The sequence below is a fragment of the Lolium perenne genome, chromosome 1, assembly GCF_019359855.2.
Source record: "Lolium perenne isolate Kyuss_39 chromosome 1, Kyuss_2.0, whole genome shotgun sequence".
NCBI lineage: Eukaryota > Viridiplantae > Streptophyta > Magnoliopsida > Poales > Poaceae > Lolium > Lolium perenne.
In genome coordinates this window covers 206,031,376-206,058,997 of record NC_067244.2, presented here as the reverse complement: position 1 = coordinate 206,058,997, position 27,622 = coordinate 206,031,376, and the positions used below count along the sequence as shown (strand labels likewise).

General features: G+C 44.2%; 1 pseudogene; it reads right to left on the bottom strand.

Annotated features, from left to right (window-relative positions):
* Nucleotides 1–10,949: 10,949 nt before the first annotated feature.
* Nucleotides 10,950–14,402, bottom strand: LOC139835040 (uncharacterized; annotated as a pseudogene).
* Nucleotides 14,403–27,622: the final 13,220 nt, after the last annotated feature.

Sequence of the window (27,622 nt, the reverse complement as noted above, 5' to 3'; positions counted from 1 at the left end):
TTGTCGACAGTATACTCATTCACGGTATATGGGTCAACGAACCCAAGATCATAGATTTGCCCCTTGCGGCATTTGTGAATCTTCATTCTGCATAATACAGTGAGAGTATGGTTATATGCATGCAATAATGGACGAGCCGCGGTAGAGACTTAATTACATAAATAATACTTACAGACAGTATGCACTCAGCAGAGATTTGTCGAGGGCGTCTTGGTTGAATAACTGAAATAATTCACAAAATTCGATGTTCATCACGTCAGTTCACCCGTAGTGCTCATCTCTTATTGCCACCATGATCCAGTTCTGACCGTCCTTACATGCATCCAAGTACCAATTATGTAGTCTTCGCAGCTGTGTTGATAGATTAGGCAACTCCGCAGCTCTGACAAGAGGTTCCCCGTATGTGTAATGGTATGCTAATTGGACATCGTCCGTTTACATGAATTCGATGCGGCTTAAGTACTCAGGAATACTTATACCGGCCGCATCTGCCTCATCTTTGTATAGTTTTACCATCGTTGGATCAAGGCACGCTAGGACATCGGGATACACTTGGAGCGGGGGGCACGAGTTTTTCTGGGCTCCAAGCTGGGGAACTGGTTTCCCTTCTACCTTACTTTTTTCCCACCGCTCTCTTGCTAACACATTTGACTTGCGAATAGACCGGTCATAGTTCGATGATAGACTTGGCTCAGGTTGATGAAGGTTCTTCAGCAGTTTCAACTTCTTTTCCAGAGATATAGCTGGCTCCGGCTCAAGCTGGGGCTTTTTCAGTTTCAACATTTGTTGCTTGTGCTGTTCAGCTACGATCTTGGCATTTTCCTCAACTGTATAGTCATAAGGTCTCTTGGGAGCAACCTTAGGCACTCTTGGGAGGGGCTCTTGTTTGCGTCTCGGTGATTTGTTACGACTCAGCTGTGTCGTAGCGGTCCGCCTAATTTTCCTCTTAGACTTGGGTAGCGGAGAAGGCTCACGCGGCGGCGGAGATGGCTCACGCGCTGGCGGGGAAGGCTCACGCGGCGGCGGAGATGGCTCACGCGCCGGCGGGGAAGGCTCACGCGCCGGCGGGGAAGGCTCACGCACTGGAGACGGCTGCATCGGTGGAGACCTTGTTGGCGCCTTCCAACCCGGAATCACAATGAATTCCTTTCGCCATAGAACTGTAGTGTTCTTGGCGTCTCCCAGCTCTAGCAAATCCCCTTCACCGGCAGGGTGGTCAAGCCTCAGCGGCCCATACCCATCCATAACTTGATCCACCCCGGCAACAGCGTATCCAGGTGGAACCGGATTGAAGTGATATCTTTGATCAGGTACTGGCGGTAAGACATAGCCGATCGCCGCCTTGAGCGTTAAGTAGCCCATCGTTTGGAAATGTAGCTCACAAGGTGTCGACTCTGTGATAAAATCCACAGGGTAGAGATCAGGAGGCATCTGTGGATCCACAGGGGAGGGAGGAGCCATCTGCGGATCCACATCTGCATCATCACCAGGCAGCTCCGTGGAAGCCACGCTGCTCTTCCGCTGAGATCCCTGGCCGGTAGCATCGAATGCAACTTCTTCTATCCGCGGATTAGGTTGAGGTTGGGTGACTGTGACTGAGCCTGACATAATCATCCTCACTTGCTCCTCTAGCTTAGCAACGCGTTCTTGAACCACATCCTTTTGCCTCTGACGGCTTCTATCGGGATATTTCTTCGTTTCTGCAGGAAACCCAATACACCACGGCTTGCCACCTGGTATGGTTCGTGTTTGTCCTGGGTGTTCAGGATTCCCAAGGGCGCGTGTGAGCTGGTCCTTCTCTCTTTCGGGACGGAACTTCCCCTCTTCAACTTCCTTTGCAGCATTTCTAAAGGCTTCGATGGGAAGTGGGTTTTCCCGATGTCTTTGTGTATATATGCAGAACCCTTGTGCGTCCAACGTGCCCCCATGCGCGTAAAACCAATCCCTTGACCGCTGGTTCCATTTCCGTACCTCTGGCTGGATCCCTGTAATGTCCCAGGTTTAGAGACGATCGAGGGGTAGATTTTAGAAAGGGATGTGCATGGCATTGTAATTTACGGGGAAATTTCGCGTTTTTAAAACAAAACTGCATCGAAGGGGAACTGGTTTCTCTCTCGACACCTTACAGGGTTAGGGTTTCGAGAGTGCGATGAACTGGTTCCTACTTATCTAGATTAGGGTTTTGAGAAGAGAGAAGTGATATTTCATCAAAATCTTAAGTTGCATGATTGAATTATAAGTTAAGTTGTTTGAATGAATTCAAACCAAATTTGAATTTGAATTTCAAATTCAAACATTAAATAATCATCACATAATTCAAATTTGAGATAATTTCACAAACAATTACCATTAAGCAATAATATGAGTAATACAACAATTACATTAAGCTCAATAAGGAAAACTTGAGCTTTATTGATCATCACACATATAATACATTGTCTTTACAATATTCAGATTTGAATTATGAAATTACAACACATTACAAGAATTAAATAAATAGAAAAAGAAAAAGGAAAATTACAAGTTATCTAAATAACCTAAACTACATTGTGATTTTCATGAATTCTATGATCTTGATGATCTTGAATTCATCCTGATCGACCTGGTACTGCACACATACACAAACATTCAACCATTAAGCCAAGTGGCAAAGCCACTTGGCAGGTTAGCAAACAATTAAATTAAGTGGATATGCTCAAGTCTCTGCCGAGCAGAGCCATGCCATAGACAGGATCAAGTCCAAGTGCACAGCACTTGCACACACACACAACCAGGCAGCTCACCTGGCTATGTGCATGCACAACAGCACACAACAGCCAGGGGAGTCACCAAAATGGTGCCAGGCCAAGCTGTCGATCAAGAGGGCCATCAAAGGATCATATAAAACCTTTTCCACCGCGAGCTTGCCGTTCATCGACAGGCTTCACCGGTAAGTCACCGAGAAATCAAGAACACAAAGAACAGGAAGAACAGACCTTGCTGTTCAACCTGTCCAAAACCATCACAGCATCAAATTAAGCACCACGGGCTTGCTAGGAGGAGCAGGTGAAGCAATTCACAAAGCACTGAAGCAATCCTCTACACCAACAAACCATCTAGGAGCTGGAGTGAAGTATAAACAAGATCAACCTGAGCAAAACCCTGTTTTGCTCATAAATAAGCATACACTTGCATCACGAAGCAAAGTGGGTATGAAACCCTGTTTTCATCATCATCGGCTACTAAGCCATTTGGTGCAAGCAAACTGAAGATTAGCCGAAGGAATTCACCAAGGGAACATTGGTGTGTCGGAATGGTGACACTACCGAGAGAAATCCAACATGGATTTAATCCCTAACTAGCCATCCAAACTCACCTAGCACCACACGACTAGTTACACCATCAGATTATAGACATCTAATTGTCTAATTTGTTTTCAACATCAAAAGCTATTGGTAATCCAGACATGGATCAACCAGATAGCATGAGAGAGTCATAACAACAGCCACAGAGTGGGGAGCTACTCTTGACAGCATCATAGTGCTGCCAGGGTCACCTCAACCCAAGCCAACACATAAAACCACCACATCATCATCCATTTGGATTCAGTAGAGGGCTAGGGTACCAACCAGTGGTTGTCATCCAACTAGCCCTAGCTAATTCAATTTAAATGATCATCACTGTGTCACGAGTTCACATCATTCATCCATTTAGCAAGGCAAAATAAACAGATAAATGAAACGAGACAAGCAACTAATGCACGTAGCCTTGCGAGATGATCCAATGGATCTTTACAAGCATCCACCGATGCTTGGGCAAGCACCGACACACACAGGCCAAGCCCGTATGATGCACACATAGCACTAGATGAGCACCAGTTAGTCACGAGAGAGGAGCACACAATTTCTCACAAGCAATTACCGATCAATTGATCAACGAGCACCACTAGCTCTTGCTACAGATTGCCTCATCCAAGTACGGCAACAGGATATAACCAGAATCGAAGAAATCCAACCATGTCATAACTGAATTCACAGATAATCACATAAATGATTTATGATTGTATCCAGTAGCACAACAAATGCTTGATGAACCACTGGATCATATTACACAAGCAAAGCACATATCAATTCATCACTGAATAACACTGATAAGCCAACAGTAATGCTCAATTGAGCATAATCATGAATTTGAGCACAAGAAATAGCACACAATGGCACTGGCACTTGCAAAATTGCAAGAATGACACCTTTGTCATCGAGCCAGGGCAATATAAATGAACACACTTGAGTGTACGGCAAGCATAATAACATGAACAGAGGCACGAGCTAGAATCAAGCAAGAATGGTAAGCATAGGCGAGCACCGAGAATAAGAAATATTGCACGCATTCATGGCGATAGCACAAGCAGCAGACACGCCACACGGCAAGCTAGGCGCAACAGAGCAGCAGCCTAGCACGGCCGAGAACCTCCACGAGGACAAGCGGACCATGGTCAAGCTAGACGAAGAAGAGGTGAGGAAGAAGAAGTAGAAGGGAAGGAGAGGAACTCACCAGGGAGGAGGTGGCCGACGGGGTCATGGCGGCCAAGGCGGCGCGCGCCGGAGCACGGCGGCACCAGGCCCAGCCAAGCCAAGCCTGGCGACCACCACCGCACCCTAGCGCTGCACCACGCGCAGGGGAGGCGCCTGGAGGAAGGGCCACGGCCTCTCCAACGCACGGCGGCGGCGGACGCCAACGACCTGGCGCACTGGAGCGTCGATGGCGAGCGAACGGCGACGCCCGCGACAGATCGGCGCGGACCATCTAGTTCGCCGTCGAACGGCGACCCAGATCCACAGCATCTCGTCGCCGGCGACGGCCTGAGACGGCGGGGATAAATCGGCGACGGCGGAGGCGACTACGAGTCGCCGAGCGAGAGAGAGATTAGGGTTAGGACACGGGCGCGAGGTGGTGGGCGAGTGAGCGACCGCTCGGGTCGGTTGGACCCAAACTGGTTTAGCCCAACCCACTGGGCCACCCTGACAGGTGGGCCCAGGGGCAAAAATGACTTTTCACAATTCAATAAAATCATGAAACTTTGAAATTCAATAGAAAATTGATAAAAGCTCTTAAAAATAAATTAAAAATATGAAAAAGGATCAGCATAAAATTCTCTATTTAAATAAAATATCAAAGAGAATTTTTGAAGACAACTAAGAATAAGTCCTATTTTGAGGATTTAAATAATGATTTAAACCACACATATTATTTTCAATAATGAAAATAAGTCCATTAATGCCATTGGACTTTCAAAACACCTTGACAATATTTCAAGGTTGTATTTACCCTAAACAGAGTATCTCCAAATCTATCTTAGTATTAACCTCTCATAAAATAACAACGACATCGGAAGGGGGGAACAAACCCTAAAACTGGAATCATGCATAATTGCTTCTTTAACCATTGCCCTTATCGGACAATGATGCTATTTTTCAGAGACAAAGGACAAGGGTCAGTCCACACCTTCCAACTGCAAAACTTTGCAGTGTTCAGGCAAGTTCATCACTTGCTCATGTCATTTGAGTATTTCTATCAAATTACTTGCAAAGTATTATGGTTATCACTATTGCATAAAAATCAAAACCACTACTTTCATAACTATGAATATGACTATGTGGTGGGCAATGGAACCATGGATTGTGCTGATATGGTGGAGGTTCCATTGCACGGGTTTATATCCATCTAGGATTAAACAACAAATGTCGCCAGTGATTCTTGTGCCGTAATATCTGTGTTAACCATAAGATTCGGAGTGGGACGGAGTAGTCAAAAGTGTTTCCACCTCTCATTCATCAACGGATGCGCTCTACCGTAATACACTTGTAATCCAAGGGGGCAAGCTGGTGAGGCTGGGGAGTCCTAAGTCCCCACGACATAGTCCGTAGTACACTTGTCGCCCGAAGGAGCAAGATGGTGAGGTTGGGGAGTCCTAAGTCCCCACGGTATTGCGGTCTATGATGGGTTGCAGCTACCGGCGAAGGAGTTTGGTTCGATCCCAGACTGTCGTCGTGGTCGGGGTCCACCCTGAAATATATGGGAATAATGGGACCGGCGAGGACCCAGGGTCGGGGCATGCAACAAAGGGTGGGTGTTCGAGGTAGCGGAGGAACATGATTGGCTAGACCTTATACCGGGCCTCACACCGAAGGAAGTGTGGACGGGAAAGCTGCCCGGTTGGCACCAAGGTTAAGATCTCTTATGGGTAAAGCAACACACCTCTGCAGTGTAAGAAGCGTGACTGTCACTCCCTGTTCCGGGATAAGGAACTGCGAACGCGGCCGGAAAGGAGCTCCATGAAGTTCTAGTAAACCGGTGAAGGCTGACGGACATAGCTCTTTGGAATAAAAGCAATCTCTTGAAGAAATGTTTATCAAAACTTGTATTAGTATTAGACTTTCTGGTCTAATATTGTAGCTAGAGCATTAAACACCTCTTATCTATAATGAACTTGTTGAGTACGCTCGTACTCATACCACTCTTAAATCCCATGCTTAGATTGTCTGAATCGTCTGGAGGAGGACTACGACCACAATGAAGGAGCCGAGATCATCGGCTATGAAGAACCAGACCTCTATGGAGGTATAGAAGGCGTAGACTACCTCATCGTCTACGGATCCGGGGAGGCTTCCGGAGGAGATCAAGCCTAGAGATATCCAGTAGTAGTAGTAACCGAGCAGCCCGAACTCTTAGTATTTAGCTGCTCGAGGAAATAAATGTATAACTTAATGAGACTCTTATATTGTAAGCTAAGTTGGGTTCGCCTCGAACCCAGGAGTATTCCTCTTAGGACCCAAGAGGAGCTCCGAGATGACATGTGTATGATAGTTGTAATAATAAATGAATGAGTTATGGACCTGCTATGTTCTGTTGTACTACTCTGAGGGATGTAATATTTGTGGAATGGTACTTCTTGAATGTTATATCAACGACTGGCATACTACAACATGCAGTGGTATGCAGGGTCACCACAATCCCCTTTGCAATTAGGTCATTCTCCCATTTCTCCCACTTAGGTCTGCCAGCCTTGTAGCCTCCTCGCCCCATGGTATGGAAGTACATCTTATTAGCAGCATTTTTCTTGTTGGTGTCTGACCTTGTCTTTGCCCTCTCCGATGTCTTGTACTTCACAAATGCCTCCCAGTGGTCTTTTATCTTCTCATAGGGGCCCTTGAAATCTGGAGTCTTCTTTTTCTTGACAAAGGAGTTGTCCAATTTCTTCTTGTAGTCGTTGAACTGCATTGCCATCTTCTTAAGAGCCCACTTCTTGACTCTTCGTTGTATGCTATTCAGCTCGGGATCCTCAGGGTCTGGCCTTTTATTATCACTATCAGAGTCAGCTGGCTCCGGAAATATGAAATTTACCATGAGTTTCCTAAACATCAGATTTTTGGATCTCGTATCGACGTAAGTAACTCCTTCGTCCGCCTTTGCAGGTTTCTTCCATTCTTGAGTGGTGATCGGGATGGTGTCCGTAACAATAACTCCGCATTGACTTACAAATTTTTTTGCGTGATGCTTGGGAGAAATCGGTTCGCCGTCTATAGCGATTTCCGTGATGATGCACCTTTCATGCTCTTCCATCTTTTTGGCCGCGCCTCGTTTAGTTCTGCCAGTAGAGTGTGTTGATTGGGAGGTCTAAAACAAGAAACAACGTTAATATATGTATATGCACATATCTGTAGGCTTGGTTAATTAATATATATACACCTCGGCGTCGTGAGCTTCTCCCTCGCAGTCGTCACCTTCTCCCTCACCGGAGCCGTCTCCACGGTGGTCTTGCTCATCTTCCTCATCGGAGCCGTCTCCTCGGGTTCGCTCGTCTCCCTCGCCGGATTGGTTTAGGTAAATAGAGGTGATATCGTCATCATCACGGATAATCTCCTCGACGAGGTATTCTTGTTCTAGGTCTCTTTCCATAGTTTCTGCAAAGACTTAAAAGTTATTCTAATGCTATAAACACAACGAAGCTAGATTCTGCAAAGACTTACAAGTTTCTGCAAAGACTTACAAGTAATTAAGAATAATGCTCAATACATGATCAAAATATTAGAGTTATACATATATATAGGTACTAATTAAGGATAATGCTCAATACATATATAGTTCTTAACTAAGGATCGATAATATAGTGCTGAAAGAAGATAGTGCAGTTACATGCATACATAGATCGATAATACATCAATCACTACTACAACCACTCAACCGCGCAGACCGGGTCCTAGAGGGTGCCGACCGGGTCCTGAGCCGCGCCTGGGTGTACCCCCAAAGCCACGGAACAACAACGGGAGCATAGCTAACATGAGATCCCTGCATAACGCTCCATCCGGTCCTATACATGTTGTCTAACGCATACATGTAACGGCGAACGTGTTGGTCCTCCGCTTCAATGCGCTGAGCTACCTCCTCCGGCGGGGCCGGCTCCCTCTGAAACGAACGTGGCCCATAAGACCTCCACCAGAGAATATCCGGGTCGACGACGGGACCCGGATTCCGCACCAAGGTGCGCGCCCCGGAAGATAACACCTCCCAGTGCCACCCCGGTGGAGCCCAGTCCCGGACTTCCCCCATCTGCTGCATCTCCTCTAAAACTGTCCTAGCTCCAGGACGCGGAGGCCGCGGCATCGTATGCAAACTAATATTGAATTTGAATGAATTACTTATGAACATATAAATTTGACTACTACTTCTGTAAAAAAAAATTGTCTAACATATATTTTCTAACTACAATTTTCTAACATTTTTATCTAACATATTCTAAATTCTAACTACAATTATCTAACAAATATTTTCTAACTACAATTTTCTAACTACAATTATCTAACTACAATTATCTAACATATTCTAAATTCTAACTACAATTATCTAACTACAAATTATCTAACATATTCTAAATTCTAACTACAAATTATCTAACATATTCTAAATTCTAACTACAAATTATCTAACATATTCTAAATTCTAACTACAATTATCTAACATATTCTAAATTCTAACTACAAATATTTTCTAAGTACAATTATCTAACTACATCTAAATTCTAACTACAATATTCTAAATTCTAACTACTAAATTTTCTAACTAATTAAAACAAAAAAACAAAAAAAGATAAGGGGCCGGGGCTCACCTTGTTGCCGCGGGCGGCGGTTGGCGCAGCCTGCGGGCGCAAGCGGCACGAAGCGGGCGAGGTGGCGGCACGGGCGGTGGCGGCGCAGGCCGGCGGGGGCGCGCGGCGCGCGCGGCCGGGTCGTGGCGCGCGGGCGCGCGGAGGAGAGGGCCGGCGGCGCGGGCGCGGAGGAGAGAGGCGGCGGCGCGGCGCGGAGGGAGAGGCCGGCGGCGGCGCGGGCGCGGAGGAGAGGCGGCCGGCGGCGGCGGCACCGAAATTTTTGGCAGCACCTCCCCTCTTCTGTGTTCCTCGCGCGAATGGAGAAGAAGGGGCGCGCGCGGGGAAGAAATAAAGGGGCCTTTTGCACCAGTTCGTGGCTGGAACCGGTGCAAAAGACTCTTTTGCACCGGTTCCAGCCACGAACCGGTGCAAAAGGCCCAAATTTTGACTGTCTTTTTTCCTTCTTCCCTCCTTTTTTTCGCGGTTTCCGCCACGACGCCGAACGGTTCCCGCGACGACGCCGCGCGGGATATGTTCCCGCCACAACGCCGCGCGGGATATTTTCCCGCCAAGACGCCGCGCGGGATATTTTCCCGCCACGACGCGCAGCGCGGAGATTTCCCGCCTACACTCCCTTTATAAATAGTACGCCCCCGTCTCTCCCATTTCACTCATCACCAAACCCTAGCCCATTGCACAATGCCCCCAAAGCCGCACCCGCCGCCGGTGGAGGTGGACCCGCAGCTCGCGGAGATAGAGGAGTGGGAGGAGCTGCTGCGGCAAGAGGCGGCAACCAGGAGGGCAGCAGCGGATGAGGTGGACCCGCAGCTCGCAGAGATAGAGGAGTGGGAGGAGGCGGTGCTAGCGGCTACCATAGAAGCATTTGAGAGGCAGAGTCTCCAGGAGCTGCATAAGCGGCCGCGTGTGACGGATCTGGATAGTGAGGAGATGCATAAGCGTCGTCGTGAGGAGGAGCTGCGGCAGGAGGCGGCAGCCAGTAGGGCAGCAGCGGATGCGCGGAAGAACTAGTAGAAGTTGTTATTTTAGTTTAAATTTAGTTAATGTTGAATTTCAATAAAGCAGTGTTGTCGTTGTTTTAGTTTAAGTTATTTAGTTAACGTATCTTGTTAAATTTCAATAAAGTCGTTGTCGTTTTATCCCGGTTAATGGCTGGAACCGGTGCTAAAGACGGTTGATTAGTTTATATACCCCTTTTATCCCGGTTACTGGCTGGAACCGGTGATAAAGATGGTGGATTAGTTTATATATCCTTTTATCTCGGTTCCTGGCTGGAACCGGTGCTAAAGATGGGGGGCTAAATCTGGGGGAGGCTTATCTGTTATTTGCCTTATCTGGGGTGGTTTCATCTGGGGGGAGGGGATTATCTGGAGGCACACACCGCTATATATAGCCCCTCCGGGGAGAGTAGAGAGAACAAAGAGAGAAGATGCAACGACCAAGAAGCAAAGAGCCTCTCCGGCGAAGTTTCTCGAAGATGTCTTAGATGGCTGGCCGTCTTAGACATCTTCGGAAACTTCGCCCGAGAACTCTACCCGCAAGCTGCTAGTATACACCCAACAAACAGTAGCTCAGGGTAAGGAGGGGAGAGCATAGAGAGCTTCTAGGGAGCTGGTATATAACCCGACGACGGCGACCTCGAAGGAAAGAGCCTCTCCGGTGGAGTTTCTCGAAGATGTCTTAGATGGACGACCGTCTTAGACATCTTCGGAAGCTCCGCCCGAGTAACTCTTCCCGCAAGTCCCGCTCGGAAGCTGCTAGTATACACCCAACAACCAGTAGCTAAGGATAAATTTCCAAACATGTGTATCTAGAAAAATAATAAACTTGGATAATTGCATTTAGTTCAAACGACCAATGTTACTGATACATATCACAACAAACGCTTCACAATATGAGCTCAAGGTACAGGATAATAATTAATACATTATGATCGCTTCGACCGTAACCATGGAGTATCTTCAGCATTTAACGCGATGGTTGGATCAATGTTCACTGTGAAGGGCGGAATTTCAGCAAACTTATTATAATCTTCTGACATGTCTGTCTTGTCCTCGACTCCCACGATGGTTCTTTTCCCTGAAAGAACTATGTGACGCTTTGGCTCATCGGATGAGCTCGTTTCCTTATGTTTTCTTTTCTTCGGTCTAGAGGACATGTCCTTCACATAGAAAACCTGAGCCACATCATTGGCTAGGACGAATGGTTCGTCTCTGTAACCAAGATTGTTGAGATCCACTGTTGTCATTCCGTACAGCTGGTCTACCTTTACCCCTTTTCCATCCAGCTTGAGCCATTTGCACCGAAATAAAGGGACCTTAAAAGAAGGTCCATAGTCAAGTTCCCATATCTCCTCTATGTAACCATAATATGTGTCCTTTTTCCCACTGCTAGTGTTTGTTGCATCAATGCGGACACCACTGTTTTGGTTGGTGCTCTTTTTATCTTGGGCGAACGTGTAGAAGGTATTTCCATTTATCTCGTACCCCTGGAAAGTCACTATAGTCGAAGATGGTGACCCGGCCAACATGTACAACTCATCTACAATATCGATGTTATTAATGAAATGTTCTCGGAGCCAACCGCCGAATGTCTGCATATGTTTATGCGTAATCCAGTCTTCAGATTGCCCCAGATGTTCGGAGCGTACAATATTCTTATGATCAGTGATATACGGGGCCACCAAGGTGGAACTTTGTAGAACTGTGTAGTGTGCTTGAGTGAAAGAAATGCCGTCCCTACATATCATTGATTTCCTTCCTAGCGTGCCTTTTCCACTTAGTCGCCCCTCATGTCGCGATTCAGGAACACCAATCGACTTAAGGTCAGGAATGAAGTCAACACAGAACTCGATGACCTCCTCTGTTCCATAGCCCTTGGAGATGCTTCCTTCTGGCCTAGCACGGTTATGAACATATTTCTTTAAGACCCCCATGAACCACTCGAAGGGGAACATATTGTGTAGAAAGACAGGACCGAGGATGGCAATCTCTTCGACAAGGTGAACCAGGAGATGTGTCATAATATTGAAGAAAGATGGTGGAAACACCAACTCAAAGCTAACAAGACATTGCACCACATCCTTCTGTAACCTTGGAAGACTAGCTGGATCGATTACCTTCTGAGATATCGCATTAAGAAATGCACATAGCTTCACAATGGGTATTCGAACATTTTAAAAGTGAAGCCCCCTCGGTCTGGCCCCAGGAAGCAACTGCGTCATAATAATGTGGCAATCATGCGACTTCAGGTTCTGGAATGTTTTCTTCTCCATATTTATTATTCCCTTTATATTGGAGGAGAAGCCAGACGGGACCTTGATACTGTAAAGGACTTCAAAAAAGATATCCTTCTCTGCTTTGGTAAGAGCGTAGCTGGCAGGACTTAAGCGACTCCCTGTATCCTTGTAATCCTGTTCTTGCTTGTGTTTTGGGACTTTCATACGATACTGGTCCTCCCGTGCTTCTGGTGTATCTTTTGTCTTCCCATACACGCCTAAGAAGCCTAGCAGGTTCACGCAAAGATTCTTCGTCACGTGCATCACGTCGATTGAAGAGCGGACCTCTAGGACTTTCCAATAGGGTAGATCCCAAAATATAGATTTTTTCTTCCACATGGGTGCGTGTCCGGTAACGTCGTCATTCGGAACAGATTGACCGCCAGGACCCTTTCCAAAGATTACTTTTATGTCCTTCACCATATCAAGAAAAGCATCACCGGTACGGAGCTCAGGCTTCACCCGGCGATATGCCTCACCTCCGAAATGATTGCCTTTCTTTCTGACGGGGTGCCTCTTTGGAAGAAATCGACGATGCCCCAGGTACACAACCTTCTTACATTTATGCAAATAGGCACCTTCGGTCTCATCTAAACAGTGCGTGCATGCATTGTATCCCTTGTTTGTCTGTCCTGAAAGGTTACTAAGAGCAGGCCAATCATTGATGGTCACGAAAAGCAACGCTTGTAGGTTAAATGACTCCTGTTTGTACTCATCCCATGCATGTACACCTGGTTTGCTCCACAACTGTAAGAGTTCTTCAAATAATGGCTGTAGGTACACATCAATGTCGTTGCTGGGTTGCTTTGGGCCTTGGATGAGCACTGGCATCATAATGAACTTCCGCTTCATGCACAACCAAGGCGGAAGGTTATAGATACATAGAGTTACAGGCCAAGTGCTATGACTGCAGCTCTGCTCCCCAAAAGGATTCATTCCATCTGTACTTAGGCCAAACCTTAAGTTCCTCGCGTCATCTGCAAAATCCGGGAACTCTCTATCGATTGTCCTCCACTGTGACCCATCAGCGGGGTGTCTCACCATCTCGTCTTTCTTACGGTCTTCTTTGTGCCATCGCAACAACCTGGCATGCTCTTTATTTCTGAACAGACGTTTCAACCGTGGTATTATAGGAGCATACCACATAACCTTGGCAGGAACCCTCTTCCTAGGGGGCTCGCCCTCAACATCACCAGGGTCATCTCGCCTGATCTTATACCGAAGTGCAGTGCATACCGGACATTTTTCCAAATTTTCATACTCAGCGCGGTAGAGGATGCAGTCATTAATGCATGCATGTATCTTCAGCACCTCTAATCCTAGAGGGCAGAGAACCTTCTTTGCTTCGTACGTACTGTCAGGCAATTCGTTATTCTTTGAAAACCTACTCTTCATTATTTTCAGTAACTTCTCAAATGGCTTGTCACATATACCAGCCTCTGCCTTCCATTGTAGCAACTCCAGGGTGGCACCGAGCTTTGTGTTGCCATCTTCGCAATTTGGGTATAACTTCTTTTTGTGATCATCTAACATGCCCTTTAACTTTCGCTTCTCGTTTTCTGTTTCTGCATCTCTGTGTGCATCGGCGATGGCCCGACGAAGATCATCATCAACGGGCTCATCTGATGCCTCTTCTTCTTGATCACCTCCTCATGCATCTTCATCTTCATCATGCCCTGTTGCAGTATCACCGTAGTTAGGGTACATATCATCATCCTCTTCTTCTTCGTCGTCTTCCATCATAATCCCTCTTTCTCCATGCTTGGTCCAACAATTATAGATGGGCATGAAACCTTTCCAAAGCAGGTGGGAGTGAATGACTTGCCATTCAGGGTATTGCTTCAAGTTATGGCAATCAACACATGGACAACACATAAAACCATCCGCATGTGGCTTTTCCTGAGCCACACGGATAAATTCTTCCAGGCCCGATCTGAACTCGGGTAGACGTCGGTCAACGTACATCCATTGCCATCGGTTCATCTACATCAAATAATTAATTAAGTTTATCAATAAATAATTACAAAACATCATAATATTTATAAATAGTGGAAATTAGCACCGTACAAATGAAAGGGTAAAGTTGTTGCTTAACCTTGATCGAGGAGGAAAGAAAGAGGAGAAAGCTTAAGTGTCGCTCCGGCACCTCATCTCATTTTTGTTGGGTGTAAAATCAAGCGGCATCACTCTCTCACACATTTCATCGAGCACCTTATGTGCATGCCAAAGAGAAGCAACTTAGCACTCAACACACACACCTTCTCCTAGCAAAAATGAAGTGAGTGGGCTGTTTAGCCGGGTAGCTGAGCTGAAATAGGGCTGGGGACCTTTAGCACCGGTTCGTGTTACGAACCGGTGCAAATGGTCTATCTTTTGCACCGGTTCGTAACACAAACCGGTGCTAAAGGTTCCTCGGCTGACACGTGCCTGGCGACGAACCTTTTGCACCGGTTTGTGTTACGAACCGGTGCAAAAGATAGATCATTTGCACCGGTTCGTAACACGAACCGGTGCTAAAGGTCCCTCTGCCGGCTGCGCCCCACGAACCGGTGCTAATGACCCCTTTTAGCACCGGTTCGTGCCAAATCCGGTGCAAATGACATCTGGGGCAAAAAACCAAAGCCCTTGTTTCTACTAGTGGAGTCTATCCCTCCCCCCGTTGTGGGCGCGGCAGCGGGTTCGGGTACTGCATCGCCTCCATGACCCCGGCTGCGCCTTCTTCACCGACCCCGGCTACATCTCCTTCACCGACCCCAGCACCGTCTCGCTCTGCGTCTCCGGATGTGTCTCCTTCACCGACTCTGACTGCTGCACCTTCGGTGCTCCTGGGGTCGGAGGACGTGGTATCACCACCCTATACGCCTCCACCGAGGGCATCGGCGACGGGGGGTGGAGACTCTTCTGTACGCCAGAGTGGGAGGTTCGGACTCATGGCGGATGGGGGTTCTATCACGGATGAGGACACCATGAAGAAGGCGATGCATCGTAAAGCAATGCATAACTTGGACTCTTCTGGTATGCACAGTTCATCTAAGTCTTTTCTTTCTTTTTCGTCTTCGGTTATATCCTCTAAGCTCAATAGTTTAGGCATTAAACTGGGTAGTAATGAAAAAGAAGTTTCTGTTTCATCTAGGGTCTTGAGGCATATGGAATTTGACCGTACTACGGTTATTCCTAAAGCTTCGACCGTGTTGGACTCCATCTATTTGGATGAGGACGAAGCGATTGCCACATCAGATGGTCAGCTTCTTTCTCATCTTGTGGGTGAGGTGTCGGAGGTGGGTTTGGATGAGGAAGACCTCTACTCTTTATATGAGTTAAAGGCATCTCACCGGAAATCCAAATCTTCCTCTAACAAAAAGCCGCGGAAAAGGTCAAAAATTTCCAAATCCTCCATTGTTTCCCAATGAATGGCATGTTTGCGAATAGCAGAGGTCTTGGTGACTTGGCTAAACATTTGCATTTTGCTGATTGCATTAGGGATCATAATTTGGATTTTTTGGCTATTTCTGAGATGGGTAGACGGGATTTCTCGCAAAGTCTACTTAACCGTATATCCGGTGGTATTGACTTTACGTGGATATCTAGTCCACCCCGTGGTAGATCCGGGGGTATCTTGCTCGGTGTCAGATCAGACACGATGGAGGTGTTAGCTCATTCAATGGGGGAATTCCACATTAAATTCCACATTAGAAATCGAGCTGACAACTTCATTCGGAGTCTTGTCGCCGTGTACGGTGCAGCCCAGGAGGATTCCAAGGCTGCCTTCCTTCGTGAATTGGTTAATCTTGCAAAAGATAACCCACACCCTATGCTCATAGGGGGTGATACGCGTACAGCACGCGTCCGTTGGGAACCCCAAGAGGAAGGTGTGATGCGTACAGCAGCAAGTTTTCCCTCAGTAAGAAACCAAGGTTTATCGAACCAGTAGGAGCCAAGAAGCACGTTGAAGGTTGATGGCGGCGGAGTGTAGTGCGGCGCAACACCAGGGATTCCGGCGCCAACGTGGAACCTGCACAACACAACCAAATTACTTTGCCCCAACGTGACAGTGAGGTTGTCAATCTCACCGGCTTGCTGTAACAAAGGATTAGATGTATAGTGTGGATGATGATGTTTGCAGAGAACAGTAGAACGAGTATTGCAGTAGATTGTATTCGATGTAAAGAATGGACCGGGGTCCACAGTTCACTAGTGGTGTCTCTCCCATAAGAAATAGCATGTTGGGTGAATAAATTACAGTTGGGCAATTGACAAATAAAGATGGCATGACAGTGCACATACATGTTATGATGAGTAGTGTGAAATTCAATTGGGCATTACGACAAAGTACATAGACCGCTATCCAGCATGCATCTATGCCTAAAAAGTCCACCTTCAGGTTATCATCCGAACCCCCTCCAGTATTAAGTTGCAAACAACAGACAATTGCATTAAGTACGGTGCGTAATGTAATCAACAAATACATCCTTAGACATAGCATTGATGTTTTATCCCTAGTGGCAACAGCATATCCACAACCTTAGAACTTTCACATTGTCCCAGATTTAATGGAGGCATGAACCCACTATCGAGCATAAATACTCCCTCTTGGAGTTACAAGTAACGACTTGGCCAGAGCCTCTACTAATAACGGAGAGCATGCAAGATCATAAACAACACATAGATGATAGATTGATAATCAACATAACATAGCATTCACTATTCATCGGATCCCAACAAACGCAACATGTAGCATTACAGATAGATGATCTTGATCATGTTAGGCAGCTCACAAGATCCAACAATGATAGCACAATTAGGAGAAGACGACCATCTAGCTACTGCTATGGACCCATAGTCTAGGGGTGAACTACTCACTCATCACTCCGGAGGCGACCATGGCGGTGAAGAGTCCTCCGGGAGAAGATTCCCCTCTCCAGCAGGGTGCCGAAGGCGATCTCCTGAATCCCCTGAGATGGGATTGGCGGCGGCGGCGTCTCTGGAAGGTTTTCCGTATCGTGGCTCTCGGTACTGGAACTATTATCGACGAAGGCTTCTCATAGGCGAAGAGGTAGGTTTAGGGGCGACGCGAGAGACCCACACGCTAGGGCCGCGCGGCCAGGGCCTGGGCCGCGCCGCCCTAGTGTGGCGTCGCCTCGTCGCCCTACTTCGTATCTCCTCCGGTGTTCTGGAAGCTTCGTGGAAAAATAAGATCCTGGGCTTTGATTTCGTCCAATTCCGAGAATATTTCCTTACTAGGATTTCTGAAACCAAAAACAGCAGAAAACGGCAACTGGCTCTTCGGCATCTTGTTAATAGGTTAGTGCCGGAAAATGCAATAATATGACATAAGGTATGCATAAAACATGTAGGTATTGTCATAAAACAAGCATGGAACATAAGAAATTATCGATACGTTGGAGAAGTATCAGCATCCCCAAGCTTAGTTCCTACTCGTCCCGAGTAGGTAAACGATAACAAAGATAATTTCTGAAGTGACATGCCATCATAATCTTGATCAATACTATTGTAAGCACATGTAATGAATGCAGCGATCCAAAGCAATGGTAAAGACAATGGTTAAACAATTGAATCATATAGCAAAGACTTTTCATGAATAGTACTTTCAAGACAAGCATCAATAAGTCTTGCATAAGAGTTAACTCATAAAGCAATAAATTCATAGTAAAGGCATTGAAGCAACACAAAGGAAGATTAAGTTTCAGCGGTTGCTTTCAACTTGTAACATGTATATCTCATGGATAGTTGTCAACATAAAGTAATATGATGAATGCAAGTATGCAAGTATGTAAGAATAAATGCACAGTTAACACAAGTGTTTGCTTCTTGAGATGGAAGGAAGTGGGTAAACTGACTCAACACGAAAGTAGAAGAATGGCCCTTCGAAGAGGGAAGCATCGATTGCTATATTTGTGCTAGAGCTTTTTATTTTGAAAACAAGAGACAATTTTGTCAACGGTAGTAATAGAGCATATGCATTATGTAAATTATATCCAACAAGTTGCAAGCCTCATGCATAGATTACCAATAGTGCCCGCACCTTGTCCTAATTAGCTAGGATTGCCTGGATTGTCACTGCAATACATATGTTTTAACCAAGTATCACAAAGGGGTACCTCTATGCCGCCTGTACAAAGGTCTAAGGAGAAAGCTCGCATTGGATTTCTCGCTTTTGATTATTCTCAACTTAGACATCCATACCGGGACAACATAGACAACAGATAATGGACTCCTCTTTAATGCATAAGCATTCAACAACAGATAATATTCTCATAAGAGATTGAGGATTGTTGTCCAAAACTGAAACTTCCACCATGGATCATGGATTTAGTTAGCGGCCCAATGTTCTTCTCTAACAATATGCATGCTCAAACCATTCAACTCATGGTAAATCACCCTTACTTCAGACAAGACGAACATGCATAGCAACTCACATGATATTCAACAAAGGGTAGTTGATGGCGTCCCCAGGAACATGGTTATCGCACAACAAGCAACTTAATAAGAAATAAGATACATAAGTACATATTCAATACCACAATAGTTTTTAGGCTATTTGTCCCATGAGCTATATATTGCAAAGACAAATGATAGAAATTTAAAGGTAGCACTCAAGCAATTTACTTTGGAATGGCGGAGAAATACCATGTAGTAGGTAGGTATGGTGGACACAAGTGGCATAGTTTTTGGCTCAAGGATTTGGATGCACGAGAAGTATTCCCTCTCAATACAAGGCTTAGGCTAGCAAGGTTGTTTGAAGCTAACACAAGTATGAACCGGTATAGCAAAACTCACATAAAAACATATTGCAAGCATTATAAGACTCTACACCATCATCCTTGTTGCTCAAACCCTTACTAGAAAATATCTAGACCTTAGAGAGACCAATCATGCAAACCAAATTTTAGCAAGCTCTATGTATTTCTTCACTAATAGGTGCAAAGTATATGATGCAAGAGCTTAAACATGATCCTTATGAGCACAACAATTGCCAAGTATCAAATTATTCAAGACATTATACCAATTACCACATGTAGCATTTCCCGTTTCCAACCATATAACAATTAACGAAGCAGTTTCAACCTTCGCCATGAACATTATGAGTAAAGCTAAGGACATATTTGTACATATGCAACAGCGGAGCGTGTCTCTCTCCCACACAATGAATGCTAGGATCCAATTTTATTCAAACAAAACAAAACAAAAACATACAGACGCTCCAAGTAAAGCACATAAGATGTGATGGAATAAAAATATGTTTCACTAGAGGAACCTGATAATGTTGTCGATGAAGAAGGGGATGTCTTGGGAATCCCCAAACTTAGATGCTTGAGGCTTCTTGAAATATGCAGGGATGAACCACCGGGGCATCCCCAAGCTTAGAGCTTTCACTCTCCTTGATCATATTGTATCATCCTCCTCTCTTGATCCTTGAAAACTTCCTCCACACCAAACTCAAAACAACTCATTAGAGGGTTAGTGCATAATCAAAATTCACATGTTCAGAGGTGACATAATCATTCTTAACACTTCTGGACATTACACAAAGCTACTGAAAGTTAATGGAATAAAGATATCCATCAAACATAGCAAAACAGGCAATGCGAAATAAAAGATAGAATCTGTCAAAACAGAACAGTCCGTAAAGACGAATTTTTAAAGTGCACCAGACTTTCTCAGATGAAAATGCGCAAATTGAATGAAAGTTGCGTACATATCTGTGGATCACTCACGTAAATTGGCAGATTTTTCTGAGTTACCTACAGAGACTACTGCTCAAATTCGTGACAGCAAGAAATCTGTTTCTGCGCAGTAATCCAAATCTAGTATGAACCTTACTATCAAAGACTTTACTTGGCACAACAATGCAACAAAATTAAGATAAGGAGAGGTTGCTACAGTAGTAACAACTTCCAAGACTCAAATATAAAACAAAAGTGCTGTAGTAAAATCATGGGTTGTCTCCCATAAGCGCTTTTCTTTAACGCCTTTCAGCTAGGCGCAGAAAGTGTGTATCAAGTAACATCAAGAGACGAAGCATCAACATCATAATTTGTTCTAATGATAGAATCAGAAGGTAACATCATTCTCTTTCTAGGGAAGTGTTCCATACCTTTCTTGAGAGGAAATTGATATTTAATATTACCTTCCTTCATATCAATAATAGCACCAACAGTTCGAAGAAAAGGTCTTCCCAATATAATGGGACAAGATGCACTGCATTCAATATCCAAGACAACAAAATCAATGGGGACAAGGTTATTGTTAACCGTAATGCGAACATTATCAACCCTCCCCAAAGGTTTCTTTGTAAAGTTATCAGCAAGATTAACATCCAAATAACAATTTTTCAATGGTGGCAAGTCAAGCATATTATAGATTTTCTTAGGCATAACGAAGATACTTGTAGCAAGATCACATAAAGCATTACAATCAAAATCATTGACCTTCATCTTAATGATGGGCTCCCAACCATCCTCTAACTTCCTAGGAATAGAAGCTTCACGATTTAATTTCTCTTCTCTAGCTTTTATGAGAGCATTTGTAATATGTTTTGTAAAGGCCAAATTTATAGCACTAGCATTAGGACTCTTAGCAAGTTTTTGTAAGAACTTTATAACTTCAGAGATGTGATAATCATCAAAATCTAAACCATTATGATCTAAAGCAATGGGATTATTATCCCCAACATTAGAAAAAAATTCAGCAGTTTTATCACGAGCGATTTCATGATTTTAGCGATTTCAGCAGTTTTTCACGCTTTGCATTAGAAGTAGAAACATTGCCAACACCAATTATTTTACCATTAATAGTAGGAGGTGCAGCAACATGTGAAGCATTAGCATTACTACTGGTGGTAATAGTCCAAATTTTAGCTACATTGTTATCTTTAGCATCTTCTTCTTTTTCCCACTTAGCACGCAATTCGGCCATCAATCTTATATTCTCATTAATTATAACTTGGATGGCGTTTGCTGTAGCAAATGACTTAATATCTTTATTTTCATTAGGCATAACTTTTGATTTCAAAAGATCAACATCAGCAGCAAGACTATCGACTTTAGAAGCAAGTATATCAATTTTCCCAAGCTTTTCTTCAACAGATTTATTAAAAGCAGTTTGTGTACTAATAAATTCTTTAAGCATGGCTTCAAGTCCAGGGGGTGTATTCCTATTATTTTTGTAAGAATTCCCATAAGAATTACCATACTCATTACCATTATTATAAGGATATGGCCTATAGTTGTTACTAGAATTATTCCGATAAGCATTGTTGTTGAAATTATTATTTTTAATGAAGTTCACATCAACATGTTCTTCTTGAGCAACCAATGAAGCTAACGAAACATTATTAGGATCAACATTAGTCCTACCATTCACAAGCATAGACATAATAGCATCAATCTTATCACTCAAGGAGGAGGTTTCTTCGACAGAATTTACCTTCTTACCTTGTGGAGCTCTTTCCGTGTGCCATTCAGAGTAATTAATCATCATATTATCAAGAAGCTTTGTTGCGTCGCCTAGAGTGATGGACATAAAAGTACCTCCAGCAGCTGAATCCAATAGGTTCCGCGAGAAAAATTCAATCCTGCATAAAAGGTTTGGATGATCATCCAAGTAGTCAGTCCATGGGTTGGGCAACTTTTAACCAAATATTTCATTCTTTTCCATGCTTGGGCAACATGCTCATTATCCAATTGTTTAAAATTCATTATGCTACTTCTCAAAGATATAATTTTAGCAGGAGGATAATATCTACCAATAAAAGCATCCTTACATTTAGTCCATGAATCAATACTATTCTTAGGCAAAGATAGCAACCAATCTTTAGCTCTTCCTCTTAATGAGAAAGGAAACAATTTTAATTTTATAATGTCACCATCTACATCCTTATACTTTTGCATTTCACATAGTTCAACAAAATTATTAAGATGGGCAGCACCATCATCAGAACTAACACCAGAAAATTGCTCTCTCATAACAAGATTCAGTAAAGCAGGTTTAATTTCAAAGAATTCTGCTGTAGTAGCAGGTGGAGCAATAGATGTGCATAAGAAATCATTATTATTAGTGGTTGTGAAGTCACAAAACTTAGTATTTTCAGGGGTACCCATTTTAGCAACAGTAAATAAAGCAACCTAGATAAAGTAAATGCAAGTAACTAATTTTTTTGTGTTTTTAATATGGAGAACGCAAACAAGATAGTAAATAAAGTAAAGCTAGCAACTAATTTTTTGTGTTTTGTTTTAGTGCAGCAAACAAAGTAGTAAATAAAACTAAAGCAAGACAAAAACAAAGTAAAGAGATTGGAAGTGGAGACTCCCCTTGCAGCGTGTCTTGATCTCCCCGGCAACGGCGCTAGAAAAAGAGCTTGATACGCGTACAGCACGCGTCCGTTGGGAACCTCAAGAGGAAGGTGTGATGCGTACAGCAGCAAGTCTTCCCTCAGTAAGAAACCAAGGTTTATCGAACCAGTAGGAGCCAAGAAGCACGTTGAAGGTTGATGGCGGCGGAGTGTAGTGCGGCGCAACACCAGGGATTCCGGCGCCAACGTGGAACCTGCACAACACAACCAAATTACTTTGCCCCAACGTGACAGTGAGGTTGTCAATCTCACCGGCTTGCTGTAACAAAGTATTAGATGTATAGTGTGGATGATGATGTTTGCAGAGAACAGTAGAACGAGTATTGCAGTAGATTGTATTCGATGTAAAGAATGGACTGGGGTCCACAGTTCACTAGTGGTGTCTCTCCCATAAGAAATAGCATGTTGGGTGAACAAATTACAGTTGGGCAATTGACAAATAAAGATGGCATGACAATGCACATACATGTTATGATGAGTAGTGTGAAATTCAATTGGGCATTACAACAAAGTACATAGACCGCTATCCAGCATGCATCTATGCCTAAAAAGTCCACCTTCAGGTTATCATCCGAACCCCCTCCAGTATTAAGTTGCAAACAACAGACAATTGCATTAAGTATGGTGCGTAATGTAATCAACAAATACATTCTTAGACATAGCATTGATGTTTTATCCCTAGTGGCAACAGCACATCCACAACCTTAGAACTTTCTGTCACTGTCCCAGATTTAAGGGAGGCATGAACCCACTATCGAGCATAAATACTTCCTCTTGGAGTTACAAGTAACGACTTGGCCAGAGCATCTACTAACAACGGAGAGCATGCAAGATCATAAACAACACATAGATGATAGATTGATAATCAACATAACATAGCATTCACTATTCATCGGATCCCAACAAACGCAACATGTAGCATTACAGATAGATGATCTTGATCATGTTAGGCAGCTCACAAGATCCAACAATGATAGCACAATTAGGAGAAGACGACCATCTAGCTACTGCTATGGACCCATAGTCCAGGGGTGAACTACTCACTCATCACTCCGGAGGCGACCATGGCGGTGAAGAGTCCTCCGGGAGATGATTCCCCTCTCCGGCAGGGTGCCGGAGGCGATCTCCTGAATCCCCCGAGATGGGATTGGCGGCGGCGGCGTCTCTGGAAGGTTTTCCGTATCGTGGCTCTCGGTACTGGAACTATTATCGACGAAGGCTTCTTATAGGCGAAGAGGTAGGTTTAGGGGCGACGCCAGGGCCTGGGCCGCGCCGCCCTAGTGTGGCGTCGCCTCGTCGCCCTACTTCGTATCTCCTCCGGTGTTCTGGAAGCTTCGTTGAAAAATAAGATCCTGGGCGTTGATTTCGTCCAATTCCGAGAATATTTCCTTACTAGGATTTCTGAAACCAAAAACAGCAGAAAACAGCAACTGGCTCTTCGGCATCTTGTTAATAGGTTAGTGCCGGAAAATGCAATAATATGACATAAAGTATGCATAAAACATGTAGGTATTGTCATAAAACAAGCATGGAACATAAGAAATTATCGATACATTGGAGACGTATCAGGGAGATTTCAATTTGTTGAGGTTTCCAGTCGAGAAGAGTAGAGGCAGGTTTGACAATCATTGGCCCTTTCTATTCAACACAGTCATTGATAGCTTGGATTTACGAGAGGTGTCAATGGTTGGAAGACAATTTACTTGGGCTAATAATCTTCCGGAGCCTACATATGAGAAGCTAGATCGTGTACTGATGGACACCGACTGGGAATTGAAATTTCCAATGGTAACAGTACGTGCTCTAGAACGCATTGTAGGTTTTTCGGATCATGCTCCCATACTCTTGACCACTGGAACACCCAGACCACCGTCTACCCGCCGGTTTAAGTTTGAACTCGGATGGTTACAACGGGATGGTTTTCAGGATATGGTTAAAAGGATTTGGGAAAGACCTGTTGCAAATGGCTCTCCGATACATAGGTGGAATAATAAAATGCGTGCATTACGCAAACACCTGTCTGGTTGGGCTCGTCATACAACAGGTTTACTTAAGAAGGAAAAGCAACGACTTACATCTATCATAGATGACCTTGAGTCTACTGCAGAAGTTCATCTTTTATCCACAGAGGAGATGGAGCTAAAAAGCCAATCCAATGCGGATATAGCAAAACTTTTGCGAGAAGAGGAGCTTAAATGGTACCAACGATCTAAAGCTCAATTTATTCTTGAAGGAGATTCGAATACAAAATATTTTCATTGTGTTGCCAACGGCAGGCATAGGAAGAAACTTATTCGTTCTCTGGTACAAGAAGAGTGCACGATTGAAGGCCATGATCAGCTGAAGTCGTATATTACAAATTACTATAAAGGTTTGTTTGGGGCACCAGTGGAAGGAAACTTCTCTCTGGATGAGTCTAGAACAGATGATGTTCCCCAAGTTTCAGCTGAGGAAAATAACTTTCTTACTGCGCCTTATTCAGAGGACGAAATAAGAAAGGCGGTTTTCCAAATGGAACACAACAAAGCCCCGGGTCCTGATGGCTTCCCTGCTGAGTTTTATCAGTATTTTTGGGATGTCATCAAGTCCGATCTTCTAGATTTGTTCGCTGATCTACATGCTGGACAACTAGAGTTGTTTCGCCTAAACTTTGGTGAGATTATTTTACTGCCTAAGGTTAATGAAGCAGAAAGGTTTCAACAGTATCGACCTATCTGTCTCCTTAATGTTAGCTTTAAAATTTTCACTAAGGTTGCCACAATTAGGCTGAACACGGTGGCTGACCATGTAGTCCGACCTTCACAGACTGCTTTTATGCAAGGGCGTAACATCCTAGAAGGGGTGGTTGTCCTCCATGAAACAGTTCACGAACTACATGGAAAGAAGTTGAATGGGGTTTTATTAAAGATTGACTTCGAAAAAGCCTATGATAAGGTGAAGTGGTCTTTCTTACAACAAACTCTCAGAATGAAAGGTTTTTCTGTAGAGTGGCGCGCTCTAGTTCATAGTTTTGTCTCGGGGGGAAGTGTTGCCATTAAAGTCAATGATGATGTTGGTAATTACTTTCAAACCAAGAAGGGACTAAGACAAGGTGATCCATTATCGCCAATGTTATTTAACATAGTGGCAGATATGCTCGCTATCATGATTGAACGCGCAAAGTCTGAAGGTCAAATTGAAGGAGTTGTTCCCCATCTAGTGGATGGTGGATTGTCCATTCTTCAATATGCCGACGACACAATTCTTTTTATGGAACATGACATCGAAAAGGCTAGAAACCTGAAGTTAATTCTTTCAGCGTTCGAGCAACTATCGGGTCTGAAAATTAATTTCCATAAGAGTGAGTTGTTTTGTTTTGGTGAGGCCCAAGATCATGTTGCTCTGTATGCTGATTTATTTGGCTGCGGACAAGGCCAATTTCCTATCAATTACTTGGGAATCCTGATTCATTATCGGAGACTTACCAATGCGGAATGGAAATTGGTGGAGAAAAGATTACATATTCGTTTATATAGTTGGAAAGGCAAATTACTATCCCTAGGCGGAAGACTAGTTCTTATCAATGCAGTACTAAGCAATATGGTACTGTATATGATATCTTTCTCCCAGCTACCTAAAGGAGTCTTAAAACGATTGGATTATTTCCGATCAAGATTCTTCTGGCAAGGGGATAGTGAAAAGCGTAAATACCGTATTGCTAGATGGAATGTGTTGTGCCGCCCTAAAGAGCATGGTGGTCTTGGCATTCAAGACCTCCAGGTTAAAAATAGGGCCCTACTTGGTAAATGGTTGTTCAAGCTACTAACCGAGGACGGCATTTGGCAAACACTTCTAAAGAGGAAGTATATTGGCTCGAAGGCGTTATATCAGGTATATCGGAAACCTGGGGATTCGCATTTCTGGGCTGGTCTTATGGCAACGAAGAGATTCTTCTTTCCATATGGAACTTTCTATATTAGGGATGGGTCGGAGATTCGTTTCTGGGAGGATAAATGGCTAGGTAATGCCACACTTCGAGAACAATATCCGGCATTGTACAATATTGTGCGTCACAAGGACGGTACTATCGCTAGGGTGTTGGAAACTTTCCCACCGAATGTGTCGTTCAGAAGAAGCCTCATTGGACCCAAGCAGGATTCATGGAATCAATTGGTACAGCGACTAGAGTCGGTACATCTATCGCATGGGTCAGATGAGTTTCTCTGGAATCTTACTCAGAGTGGTTCATTCTCAGTGGCTTCTATGTGCTAATCCAGCCGGACATTCTTGTTGATAATAATTCAAAAATTTGGAAGATGAAGATACCACTCAAAACAAAAGTGTTTACGTGGTATCTTCGTCGAGGAGTCATCCTTACCAAAGATAACCTTGCTAAACGCAATTGGCACGGAAGTAAGAAGTGTGTCCTTTGTCATCATGACGAGACTATAAAACACTTATTCTTCCAGTGTAAATTAGCTAGATCTATATGGTCAGCCATCCAGATAGGTTCTACCTTATACCCACCACGTAGTGTTGCAAATATTTTCGGCAACTGGCTCAATGGTGTGGATACTAGGTTTAAACGTCTTATTAGGATGGGAGCGATTGCCGTTATTTGGTCGCTATGGCTATGTAGAAATGACAAGATTTTTAACAATGTATCTTCTAATCTCGTGCATGTCATATACCGTTGCACGGCTACTCTACGTTCATGATTGCCTCTTCAACGGGTGGAACATCGAGACCTCTTTATGGAGGTGTCTACACGATTGGAGGATACGGCGAGGGATATTTTTTCCCAACATGGGTGGCAGCGTGAGTGCGTGACAACCGTCTAGGTCTCCCGGAT